General features: G+C 49.5%; 1 long non-coding RNA gene across 1 annotated transcript; it reads left to right on the top strand.

The window, feature by feature from the left end:
- The first annotated feature begins 2,552 nt into the window (after positions 1 to 2,552).
- On the top strand, positions 2,553 to 9,764 carry LOC103172234. Its single transcript, XR_006085985.1, has 5 exons — positions 2,553 to 2,679; positions 5,203 to 5,325; positions 7,410 to 7,486; positions 8,614 to 8,710; positions 9,176 to 9,764. It is a non-coding gene; the product is annotated as an uncharacterized LOC103172234 (long non-coding RNA).
- The last annotated feature ends 3,897 nt before the right edge of the window (positions 9,765 to 13,661 follow it).

Genomic DNA, 13,661 nt, shown 5'->3' with positions numbered 1-13,661 from the left:
AGAGGAAAATACAGCAAGAGCTACGCCCACTGCCGCTCCTGAACCCACCCCATCCACAGCCGCCAGAGACACCTTCACCCCATCACAGAGATCAGCAACCCAGCCCACCTCCCGCTCAAAGCCAGGTCAGTTTCATTGGGCTGCCAGTTAGGGGCTGTGATTTTGATGGTGGCTCCGAACAAAGTTCTTCTGTTACTTCAAATCCTATAATTGATTCCCAATTCAGGTCTTTCAGATCCAGCTGCCCTTCCGCAGAGCACGGACTTTCCTCCTCCAACTTCTAGCTCTCCTCCTCCCAGCATAGATTTACCTAAACCAACTCACGACAGAGTCTTTACCGGGACACCAAGTGTGACAGGTAAGTAAAGTCGCACCAGTCTTTACTGCAAGGTGAACAAAGATGTGTGTGCCTGTGTGTGTTCAGTGAGGAAACTTGCCAAACGTTCGGCCATAACCCGCCCTTGAAACCATCATCGTGATCAACCGGGTTTATGACACAAATCGAAACCCAACACCGTGCTTAAGTGTATCTAAATCCAACTGAGATTTCCATGGAGCCCAACAAAACATGGAATTCATAGGGATAGATCATGAGAATGGAAAGCGCTCTCTCGCACTCTCTCCCTCGAGGGACACATCCTGCTTACATAATTCAAGAGAGACGCGCAAGTTGGCAAGTGCCAAGGTTTGAGGACCCCAAAATTTCTGTTGGGGAAACTGCTGGAGCCTAAGCAGCGAAACCTGCATAGTATGCCGCTGAAAGCGCTGTCTGGTAAACATTCCCACTGCTTATCCAGCGAGGACCACCCTCGCCGTTAGACAGAGTTTGGGCTGCAGGGTTAATCTTGCAGCGGGTGCATTTTTAGCCAACAGATTACGAGGGATATTAACTCCCACATTTTTAGTTACAGAGGAAAATACAGCAAGAGCTACGCCCACTGCCGCTCCTGATCCCACCCCATTCCACAGCCGCCAGAGACACCTTCACCCCATCACAGAGCTCAGCAACCCAGCCCACCTCCCGCTCAAAGCCAGGTCAGTTTCATTGGGCTGCCAGTTAGGGGCTGTGATTTTGATGGTGGCTCCGAACAAAGTTCTTCTGTTACTTCAAATCCTATAATTGATTCCTAATTCAGGTCTTTCAGATCCAGCTGCCCTTCCGCAGAGCACGGACTCTCCTCCTCCAACTTCTAGCTCTCCTCCTCCCAGCATAGATGTACCTAAACCAACTCACGACAGAGTCTTTACCTGGACACCAAGTGTGACAGGTAAGTAAAGGCGCACCAGTCTTTACTGCAAGGTGAACAAAGATGTGTGTGCCTGTGTGTGTTCAGTGAGGAAACTTGCCCAACGTTCGGCCATAACCCGCCCTTGAAACGAAGACATGTCCTCTGGCGTGTTCTCTAACCACTGAGCTATAGGCCTCCACAAATATTTGGAGCCACACATGGTAACCGTTATTGTGTCTCCACAGATCCACAGCCATCGGAGACTCCAAGCCAGACTCCCGCGTCTCACACAGACACCACAAGCCTCCACTCAGCATATATATCCCATTGGTCAACACAGGAAGCCTCCAAGTTTGATGATCCTCCTCGTAAGTGCCGGGAATTTGTCTCACTTGAAAATGGTGGGAAAATTTCTAGCAGCCCTTAGGAATTCCCAAGGTGTCATGATAATAATAATAATTATTAAAATTAGCAACGATTTAGTCATGAATTGCCAAGTGCTCAACGTTTAAGCAGTACAAACTTATATGTATATATATATACACATATATATATTTATATACACATATGTTTATTTTGGAAGGCCGGGTGTCTGACACACGTGGAAACTCATCACGCTGACCAGCCGTGTGTCTGACACACAGGGAAAACCATCATCGTGATCAACCGGGTTTCTGACACAAATCGAAAACCAACACCGTGCTTAAGTGTATCCAAATCCAACTGAGATTTCCATGGAGCCCAACTTCACATGGAAATCATAGGGATAGATTATGAGAATGGAAAGCACTCTCTCGCACTCTCTCCCTCGAGGGACACATCCTGCTTACATAATTCAAGAGAGAGGCGCAAGTTGGCAAGTGCCAAGGTTTGAGGACACCAAAATTACTGTTGGGGAAACTGCTGGAGCCAAAGCAGCGAAAACTGCATAGTATGCCGCTGAAAGCGCTGTCTGGTAAACATTCCCACTGCTTATCCAGCGAGGACCACCCTCGCCGTTAGACAGAGTTTGGGCTGCAGGGTTAATCTTGCAGCGGGTGCATTTTTAGCCAACAGATTACGAGGGACATTAACTCCCACATTTTTAGTTACAGAGGAAATTACAGCAAGAGCTACGACCACTGCCGCTCCAGAAACCACCCCATCCACAGCCGCCAGAGACACCTTCACCCCATCACAGAGATCAGCAACCCAGCCCACCTCCCGCTCAAAGCCACGTCAGTTTCATTGGGCTGCCAGTTAGGGGCTGTGATTTTGATGGTGGCTCCGAACAAAGTTCTTCTGTTACTTCAAATCCTATAATTGATTCCCAATTCAGGTCTTTCAGATCCAGCTGCCCTTCCGCAGAGCACGGACTCTCCTCCTCCAACTTCTAGCTCTCCTCCTCCCAGCATAGATTTACCTAAACCAACTCACGACAGAGTCTTTACCGGGACACCAAGAGTGACAGGTAAGTAAAGTCGCACCAGTCTTTACTGCAAGGTGAACAAAGATGTGTGTGCCTGTGTGTGTTCAGTGAGGAAACTTGCCAAACGTTCGGCCATAACCCGCCCTTGAAACCATCATCGTGATCAACCGGGTTTCTGACACAAATCGAAACCCAACACCGTGCTTAAGTGTATCTAAATCCAACTGAGATTTCCATGGAGCCCAACAAAACATGGAATTCATAGGGATAGATCATGAGAATGGAAAGCGCTCTCTCGCACTCTCTCCCTCGAGGGACACATCCTGCTTACATAATTCAAGAGAGACGCGCAAGTTGGCAAGTGCCAAGGTTTGAGGACCCCAAAATTTCTGTTGGGGAAACTGCTGGAGCCTAAGCAGCGAAACCTGCATAGTATGCCGCTGAAAGCGCTGTCTGGTAAACATTCCCACTGCTTATCCAGCGAGGACCACCCTCGCCGTTAGACAGAGTTTGGGCTGCAGGGTTAATCTTGCAGCGGGTGCATTTTTAGCCAACAGATTACGAGGGATATTAACTCCCACATTTTTAGTTACAGAGGAAAATACAGCAAGAGCTACGCCCACTGCCGCTCCTGATCCCACCCCATTCACAGCCGCCAGAGACACCTTCACCCCATCACAGAGCTCAGCAACCCAGCCCACCTCCCGCTCAAAGCCAGGTCAGTTTCATTGGGCTGCCAGTTAGGGGCTGTGATTTTGATGGTGGCTCCGAACAAAGTTCTTCTGTTACTTCAAATCCTATAATTGATTCCTAATTCAGGTCTTTCAGATCCAGCTGCCCTTCCGCAGAGCACGGACTCTCCTCCTCCAACTTCTAGCTCTCCTCCTCCCAGCATAGATGTACCTAAACCAACTCACGACAGAGTCTTTACCTGGACACCAAGTGTGACAGGTAAGTAAAGGCGCACCAGTCTTTACTGCAAGGTGAACAAAGATGTGTGTGCCTGTGTGTGTTCAGTGAGGAAACTTGCCCAACGTTCGGCCATAACCCGCCCTTGAAACGAAGACATGTCCTCTGGCGTGTTCTCTAACCACTGAGCTATAGGCCTCCACAAATATTTGGAGCCACACATGGTAACCGTTATTGTGTCTCCACAGATCCACAGCCATCGGAGACTCCAAGCCAGACTCCCGCGTCTCACACAGACACCACAAGCCTCCACTCAGCATATATATCCCATTGGTCAACACAGGAAGCCTCCAAGTTTGATGATCCTCCTCGTAAGTGCCGGAATTTGTCTCACTTGAAAATGGTGGGAAAATTTCTAGCAGCCCTTAGGAATTCCCAAGGTGTCATGATAATAATAATAATTATTAAAATTAGCAACGATTTAGTCATGAATTGCCAAGTGCTCAACGTTTAAGCAGTACAAACTTATATGTATATATATATACACATATATATATTTATATACACATATGTTTATTTTGGAAGGCCGGGTGTCTGACACACGTGGAAACTCATCACGCTGACCAGCCGTGTGTCTGACACACAGGGAAAACCATCATCGTGATCAACCGGGTTTCTGACACAAATCGAAAACCAACACCGTGCTTAAGTGTATCCAAATCCAACTGAGATTTCCATGGAGCCCAACTTCACATGGAAATCATAGGGATAGATTATGAGAATGGAAAGCACTCTCTCGCACTCTCTCCCTCGAGGGACACATCCTGCTTACATAATTCAAGAGAGAGGCGCAAGTTGGCAAGTGCCAAGGTTTGAGGACACCAAAATTACTGTTGGGGAAACTGCTGGAGCCAAAGCAGCGAAAACTGCATAGTATGCCGCTGAAAGCGCTGTCTGGTAAACATTCCCACTGCTTATCCAGCGAGGACCACCCTCGCCGTTAGACAGAGTTTGGGCTGCAGGGTTAATCTTGCAGCGGGTGCATTTTTAGCCAACAGATTACGAGGGACATTAACTCCCACATTTTTAGTTACAGAGGAAATTACAGCAAGAGCTACGACCACTGCCGCTCCAGAAACCACCCCATCCACAGCCGCCAGAGACACCTTCACCCCATCACAGAGATCAGCAACCCAGCCCACCTCCCGCTCAAAGCCAGGTCAGTTTCATTGGGCTGCCAGTTAGGGCCTGTGATTTTGATGGTGGCTCCGAACAAAGTTCTTCTGTTACTTCAAATCCTATAATTGATTCCCAATTCAGGTCTTTCAGATCCAGCTGCCCTTCCCCAGAGCAAGGACTCTCCTCCTCCAACTTCCAGCTCTCCTCCTCCCAGCATAGATATACCTAAACCAACTAACGACAGAGTCTTTACCGGGACACCAATTGTGAGAGGTAAGTAAAGGCGCACCAGTCTTTACTGCAAGGTGAACAGATGTGTGTGTCTGTGTGTGTTCAGTGAGGAAACTTGCCCAACGTTTGGCCATAAACCGCCCTTGAATCGAACACATGTCGTCTGGTGTGTTCTCTAACCACTGAGCTATAGGCCTCCACAAATATTTGGAGCAGCACATGGTAACCGTTCTTGTGTCTCCACAGATCCACAGCCATCGGCGACTCCAAGCGAGACTCCCGCGTCTCACACAGACACCACAAGCCTCCACTCAGCAGATACATCTCATGGGACAACACCGAAACGCTCTGCTTCAGATGATCCTCCCAGTAAGTGCCCGGGCAGTTGTCTCACATGAAAATGGTGGGAAAATTCCGATCAGCCTTTAATATTACCGCAGCAGTCAGGATAATAATATTAATTATAATATTAATAATAATACTTAATCAATTTGTAACGATTTTGTCTTCAGTTGCCAAGTGCTCACCGTTTAGGCAGTGGCGTCCTGAAATATATTTCTTTCGGGCAGCCAGGTATCTGACACACGCGGAAACCCATAATCGTATTTTATAGTATACAAATCCAACTGACATTTCCATGCAGCCCAACTGCACATGGAAATCCGAGAGATAGATTGTTGGATAGGAATGCGCTTACTATCTCTCAATCTCTCTTTCTCTCTATCTCTTCCTCTCTCACTATCCCTCTCCCTCTCTCTTACTCCATCTCTCTCTCTGCCTCTCTCTCTCTCTCTCTCTCTCTCTCCCTTGAGGGACAAATCTGTTTGCCTATTTCCAAAGGGAGGTGCAGATTAGCAAGAGCTAAGGCTTGAGGAGACCAGACTTTGTGTTTGGGAAACTGCTGGAATCTAAACGGTGAAAACTGCATTCCGCAGAGAGCTCAGTTTGGTAAACTTTCTCATTGCTTGTCTAGCTAGGAACAACCTACCCGATAGTTTGGGCTGTGGCTGCAAGGTTACTCTTTCAGATGGTGCAATTTTATCTGAGATAATGTAATGGTCAGTAACTCCCACATGTTAAGTTACACAGGGAACCACACCAACAGCTCCGTCCACTGCAGCTCCTGAAACCACCCCATCCACAGCCGCCAGAGACTTCTTCACCCCATCACAGGGCCCAGCAACCGAGCCCACCTCTCGCTCAGAGCTAGATCAGGGTCCATGGGCTGCCCGTTAGGGCCTCTGTTTCTGAGGGTGGCTCCTGACAATGTTCATCCGTGAATTCAAACCTTTTCGTTCATTCCCAATTCTGATCTTTCAGTTCCACCTGCCCTTCCCCAGATCTCGGACTCTCCTCCTCCAAATCCCAGCTCCCCTTATCCCTACATAGCAGATCCTACAGCGACTCCCGAGAGCACCGTTACCGGGACCCACATTGAGACAAGTGATTAAGTGCTCACCAGTCTGTCCTGCTGCTTATCGCCAACCGTTTAGTGAGTCAGACAGTAGCTCCTGGTGTGGAGTTGATACAAACCACACAACTTGTCAGACACTCCAGATGATGTTGCTCATTAGCCAGGTCAGTGTCCCTGGGTTACCAGTTAGGGCCGTGTTCCTGACGGTAAAACTTTACAACTTGGAGCCTCCTATTGGACTCTGGGGTTTTGCTCAATCAGTTCTACAACTGAACTAAGGTCATCACAGTTCAATGGCAGTGAAGCAGGTGTCTGGTCTGGTTTACAGAATTTAATAGACGTCATTTTGGGGTCCTCCAGGTTAATGTGTGATTGTGAAGGACAATGTGGGGTTGTGCAGGGTAGTGTCGGGTTGTGTAGTTCAGTGTGGGCTTGTGAACATTAGTGTGGGAATGTGTAAGTTAGTGTGGAGTTGTGAAGGTAAGTGTGGGGACTTGTATGTCAGCGTGGGGTTGTGGAGGTTTGTGTGGGGTTGTGCAGGTTAGTATGGGGACATGAAGCTCTTTGGTTAGAGCACTGGCATTGCAAGCGAGAGGACCTGGGATCGATTCCTTACTCCACACGCCGTAGCAGTAAATAGGAACCCGGTTGTTGATTGTTTGGTGGTTTGCTTTTCCAGGGATAATAATACACTGCCAAAAAATTTTAAATAATCATAATAATAATTTGATTACTCAATCCACGGCTGTTTGTGTGACTTGGTGCTGCAAAATGGGCTGCCGCACTTTACGCATGAACTCCACAGTCACTAAACTTTACAGTAAATTCTGTGAAACGTATTGAGATGTTCTAAGGCGCTGTATCAGATGCATGGCTTAATAATAATAATATCATTATAATTATATGAAGAGAGCCCGATCTGATTGGGGGCAACACGAAGGATGATGTGTCCTGGTGCGTGTCCTGGACTCAAGGCTTGAAGTAATAACTAGGAGTTAGAGCAGAGACGCTCTTGGTAACGCTTCTCCTCTCTCCACAGATAGACAACCAACACCGTCTCTCCTCCCATGAGGCCATCGAACATCGAGGATCAGGGATTCTGTGATGACAATCCTGGTCAGTCCACTTTGTATCTCAGCGATTCTCAACCAGTTGACACCTCTTTACATTGTCTTTGCTGTGTCATCTGGACTCTCCCCACGAAACCCCAACCCGCAGCACCCCAATCCCCAACTGCCTCCAATCAATCCCCAACCCCGAAACCCAAATTCCTAACCCCACCCCAACAACCCAGCAAGCCCCCAATCCCACATCAACACCCCATCCAAACCCCCAACATCCATCACCAACCCCCTCCCAAACTCCACAACTCCCTTCACCTGTCTCACCTGATCCCTACCTCACCTCACCGTGCCCGGTAACCTACACTTTGACTCACTGGGACCTAACTCTCAAGAGTAATCAAACTGGGGACAGGAGTAGACCGTTCAGCCCAGGAAGTCTCTTCAGAGAGTTGATTGAATTGTGGCAGGTCTTTTGATCAGATTCGCTACATTTCCCCACAAACCCCGTTATTTCCCAAATGATTGTCTTACATTTGCGGTGTTGAGTTAAGATGATATCCCACCAATGGCGCTCGCATGCCTATCTCTGATCAGGGAGACAGTGCAACGGGAGCCACAGGGTTCAAGGGAATGAGCCATTGTGTGTGTGGGGAGGATGGCGCAGGGAACCCTCTCACTCGTTTTCATATCCCTTCATGTCCTCGCACCTCCATACCTCTCCGACCTGCTTAACCGTCACCCGTCCCCGTCTTCCCCAACCCGGCCACCACCCACCCCAGCTCCCCGGTCCTTACCCACTGTCTCCGCTCGACTGGCTCCGTCCTCCTCTTTGTCACTTGAAACTATCGATGGCCGCGCTTTCAGCCTCTGTGCCCTCAAACTTTGGGACACGCCTCCTCTACTTCTCCCTCTAGTCCCTTCCTGCCCCACCTTCAGGTCGTGCCTGAAGACCTTCCTCTTTGACCGACCCGACGGTCACCTCCCCCCACCTCAGCGTCATAATCCATCACTGTCAAGCGCTCTGGGTCGCTGCCCTGTGTGAGAGGCGCTGTGTAAACGGGGTTATTGTTGCTGTGGCTCTATGGCGATGTCCAATGTTACGTCTACGACTCTAGCTGTGGGTCAGCTATTGAAGAATCGGTGCCTCAATGTGAGATAAAGAAACTTTTTTTTGTTTAGAATGCCATTTTGTGCCTCTAACTCTCGGCATCACGTACGAGGAAATCCTCCGACTCCGGAAGAACTTGAGCAACTGAAGGCGTCGATTTTGGGGCAGGTAAGTCATTGGACATGAAATGTTGCTTCACAGCGTGAAAACATGAGCTCCAGCCCTGACCACACACTGAGCTACAGCTTCCTGTAGCCTTCCTCTTGTCACTGTTTCCTGTTTCAGGTGGACGGCAAAGACCCCATGGGACAGTTGGAAAGAGAAGGGAGTTTCTCCCTGTGATCTCGCCAGCTACCCTCCAAATAAAATTGCTCGCTCACTCCTTGTGGGAACTTGCTGCGTGCAAATTGGCTGCCCCGTTCAGCCTACAAAACATACACACTTTACATTATAGCCTGTGAAGCCCTTTGAGATGTACAAACAGAATGAAAGACGCGATATCCATCGCAGTGAATTTTATGACGATCATATTAAATAGTTTTGTCCTTCACAAACCCACCAGCTTTCGATAAGTCACTACAGTCTGTGCTCTGAGCCGCTCTAATCTACAGGTTAATTGATTGTTTTATTCAGTTACACGAGAGGCTGAAAAAAGCATTACCCAACTTGACTTTCGGGAGAGTGAAGCTCAAGGAACGCTCGTCTGGCAAGAATACCTGACGGATGAGGCGACCAGGCTAAGGAAAGGCCGGCAATGCCTCAGCACAACTTGTGTCCTATTTTCTCAGCAGTTGCTGCCTTAACCCTGGCTTCAGAGGGTATTAGGATTGCTTGTGTTTCTGCCCCGTGTTGTTTGAACAGTGATGGGTTAACAATCTTGCGCTCAGCTTTGCTCCAATGTTGTGACGAAGGGGGATATTTTACCGCTTATTTATTGTAATCGAATAGTTGTGGTTATATGCGTTGTGTTACTTTGTGGCTCAGAAAAGAGTAACGTTATATTTTACGTCCCGAGCGGACACGGGCTTTGCTTCCAGTCGTGTGGTTCCTATAATAAGTAGTTTAGAGACACACGCACCTCTGACGTGGTGTTTTGAATAGATTGATTGGCATTACGGGTGATGGCATTAGCTGGAGATGGAAGTATGTTTTTTGTTGTTTGAGCCGATGGTGATGGGTTAACATTCTCGCGTCAACTTTACACCAATGTTGTGACGAAAAAGGTTAGAGTATTGGGGGGAGGTGGGGTGGGGAGAGGGTGGTGGGGGGTGTTTATTTCACCGGTTCTTTATTTAAATCCAATAGTTGTGGATAATCTGGGGATACATATGTGAAATTTCGTATTGTAACCGTTTGCTTTTGTATCACCACTTCTGCAACCGTTTCAATTCCCAATAAAGCTTCTTCAACACAAAGTGTGGAGGGATAGTAGCGCACATATTTTGACAGCTTTGCTGTCAGGGATTGGTTTCCGCTCCCTGTGTCCGGGCGTTGCCGACGGTGGAGAGGGGAATCTGCACTGATCCTGACCTGGAAGTGTGGACGCACAGTGGAGAGGGAGCTTTACTGTGTCTGTAACCCTAACCTGGGAGTGTGGGCACACAGCGAAGTGGGAGCTTTACTGTGTCTGTAACCCTGACCTGGGAGTGTGGACACACAGTGGAGAGGGAGCTTTACTGTGTCTCTAAACCAGAACTGGGAGTGTGGACGGACGCCCAGGGTAGAGGGAGATTTACTTTGTCTCTAACCCTCACCTGAGAGTGTGGAAGCCCAGGGTAGAGAGAGCTTTACTGTGTCTCTAACCCCGACCTGTGAGTGTGGACGCACAGTGTAGAGAGAGCTTTAATATGTCTCTAACCCTGACCTGGGAGTTTGGACGGATGCACAGTGTAGTGGGAGCTTCATTGCGTCTCTGACCGCGAAGCGGTGACGTCGTGGGCTGCCGAGCTTCGCGGTGACGCCACGCCATGGCTGAGTGACGCGTCGCACTGCCCAGTGACTCGGTGACGTCAAGCTATGTCCAAGTGACGTGCTGCGCTGACCGGTGACGTCACTCAATGACGGAGTGACGTATCGCGCTGCCCGTGACGTCAGGGCCCCGCTATTGGGCTCAATTGGGAGGGGAGAGAGGGAGCGAGGATGGGGCAATGGTCAGGGTGAGGGGAAGACGGGAGAGAGCGAGGAGGGGGGAAATGGTCAGGGTGAGGGGAGGGAAGGGAGAGAGCGAGGAGGGGAAGATGGTCAGGGTGAGGGGAAGGGAGAGAGGGGGCGAGGAGGGGAGAATGGTCAGGGTGAGGAGAGGAAGGGAGAGAGCGAGGAAGGGGGAAATGGTCAGGGTGAGGGGAGAGGAGAGAGGGAGCGAGGAAGGGGGAGATGGTCAGAGTGAGGGGAGGGCAGAGTGGGAGAGAGGAGGGGGAACGGTCAGGGTGAGGGGAGGAAGGGACAGAGCGAGGAGGGGGGAAATGGTCAGGGTGAGGAGAGGGGAGAGAGGGAGCGAGGAGGGAGGAAATGGTCAGGATGAGTGGAGGGAAGGGAGGGAGCGAGAAGGGGGGAAATGGTCAGGGGGAGGGAAGGGAAAGGAGGGAACGAGGAGGGGGGAGATGGTCAGAGTGAGGGGAGGGAAGGGAGAGAGCGAGAAGGGGGGAAATGGTCAGGGTGAGGGGAGGGAAGGGAAGGGAGGGAGCAAGGAGGGGGAAATGGTCAGGGTGAGGGAAGGGAAGGGAAGGGAGGGAGCGAGGAGGGCTTAGACAGTCGAGAAGGGAGCTGAAGGCACGGACAAGCTGAAAGCTTTTGAGACCGGCCTTGAAGGAGGAAAGGGAGGAAGCAAGGCGAAGTCACTGGGGGATGGAGTTCCAGAGCTTACTTACTGATATTGTTAACAGTGTGGGGGATTTGTAAGCACAGGGAGTGGGCTGAGTACTAGTAGTGAGTGGGGTGAGCACAGGGAGTGGTGATGAGCACAGGGAGGATGTGCGCAATTGGCTGCCGCGTTCGCCCACAAATATACAGTCAATTCACTATACGTTATATTCTGTGAAGCGATTTGGGAAGTCCTCCCGACGTGAAAAGCGCTATATCAAATGCCAAGGATTATTCTTATTATCATTCTTCCCATCGGAGGTCAGGGCAGGAAATTACTTGTATAAATGTACCAAACACTTAGATGGACGAGAGCTCACATCACCAGAGAGCAAGTGATTCGGAACGTTTGTGTGAGTAAAGAACGAGAGCCCGGACGCTCTCACCAATGGACACTGACCGTCCCCCTTGTATCCAGTCACAGGAGTCACAGGACGCTCCTCACCCCCCACCCATCCTTCCACCAGTTGCATCCACTCTGTGACACGAGTGGCTCCCCATTCCTCACTCCCAACACCCTGCCTCCACACACTCTATTCTTCCCTCCCAAACCACTATCCCTCACATCCTCCCATCTATTTCTCCCTCCATCTTACGCCCTGTATTCCTCGATTACTTCTACACAGTCCATTGCCCTCACCATCACTCTTTACGCCCATCCTCCCACACTATCTGTTCCACCATCACTCCCACATACAACTTCGCAGACCCTGATTCCCTCCCAATTCCCCTTTTTCCCCTCTTTCTCTTACCAAATCCCTTCCACTCGAATGTATTACAGTACTTGACTCAAACCCCGCTTCAGCGTGAAGTCGTTAATCCTAAATTGCCTGTTTGAACCCTGGATGTGATCTTATTCTGTTGCTTAAAAACGGGCCTGAAGATCACACGACACATTCAAAATGAATTCCCCGCCTGTCGTCCCTGGCTGAAGGTGTGTGTTATAATGATAATAGCAATAACAGTAACGATCCTTGCATTTGATATAGCGCTTTTCACGTCGGGAGGACGTCCCAAATTGCTTCACAGAACACACTGTAAAGTGAATTGACTGTACATTTGTGGGCGAACGCGGCAGCCAATTGTTCACAGCAATGTCCCACAAACAGTCGTAGATTGAAAATGACCAACTTATTATTGTTTTTGGTTTTGGAGGGATGATTATTAGGCTCTGTGTGGAGTAAGGAAACTTGCGCAAGGTTTCGCCCTCTGCCTGGAATTGAACTCAGGTCTCTCGCTTGCAAAGCGAGTGCTCTAACCACTGAGCTACAGGACTCCACTGTCCCCGTTCTCACAACCCACCCGGATCACAGCCGTCGTTTCCCTTCCATCTGTGTAAATGAACATTAGCTGAGATTTGCCCTGAACCGGTCTCTGAACCCCTTTCCCATCCCAACCCATACTTGATATGACCGCTTCCTCCAGGCCGAGAAACAACCAAATGGTCACTTTTACGCTCAACTGAACCGTGTGAGTTTTACAGAGGGAGAGTGTGTGAGATTATGTTTACTCTGTCTTCTTGCCAGTTCCGCCTCAGGAACCCACATTTTCACTAAAGGCAGATTCCCGGGTGTTTGCGAGAGGGGACCGTGCTGAGATCTCATGTTCTGGGAATTATCCCGGCAGCAATTTTTCTCTATTCAGAGACGGCGACTTCACCAAATTACATAGAGCCAGTGAATAAAAAAGCTATACGAGCTGAGAAAAAATTTCATACAATAACCTGTTTTGTGTTTTGACCATTCGTAGCAGCTCCAGTTGTCAACATACTTTACACCCTCGATTTTATTTCCGTGTCACCACCTGGTATTGGCTGGAGTGTTTGACCAGAGCGGAGACGCATTACCGCGATAAAACAATTTCGAAGTCCAAACTACCGAGGGATCCCCACACGGCAGTTCCAGCTTAAACATTCTCTCCTCACCCAAGAGGCAGAGTCGTCGCAGTTGATGTTATCCTCACCTCTTTACGGTGTGTTTTTTTTCCGCCAGACAAGAATGTGCAAAACCAGATTCTGCAGCTCGTGTACTGTCCCGCACCAGACTTCGGGACCGCATCACTCCCACCCTCGCTTGACTCCACTGGCTCCCCATCCCCCAGAGGATCGAATTCAATATCCTCATCCTCACCTACAAGGCCATTCACGACCTTGCTGCCTCCTACCTCTCCGACCAACTAACTCCCTACTTACCTGCCCGTACCTTACGTTCTTCTGGCTCCGGTCTGCTCCACATCCCCCGCCCCAACCGCCCTACCATCG

The sequence above is a fragment of the Callorhinchus milii genome, unplaced genomic scaffold (assembly GCF_018977255.1).
Source record: "Callorhinchus milii isolate IMCB2004 unplaced genomic scaffold, IMCB_Cmil_1.0 Scaffold151, whole genome shotgun sequence".
In the NCBI taxonomy this organism is placed as follows: domain Eukaryota; kingdom Metazoa; phylum Chordata; class Chondrichthyes; order Chimaeriformes; family Callorhinchidae; genus Callorhinchus; species Callorhinchus milii.
This window is presented reverse-complemented; position numbering and strand designations above follow the sequence as displayed.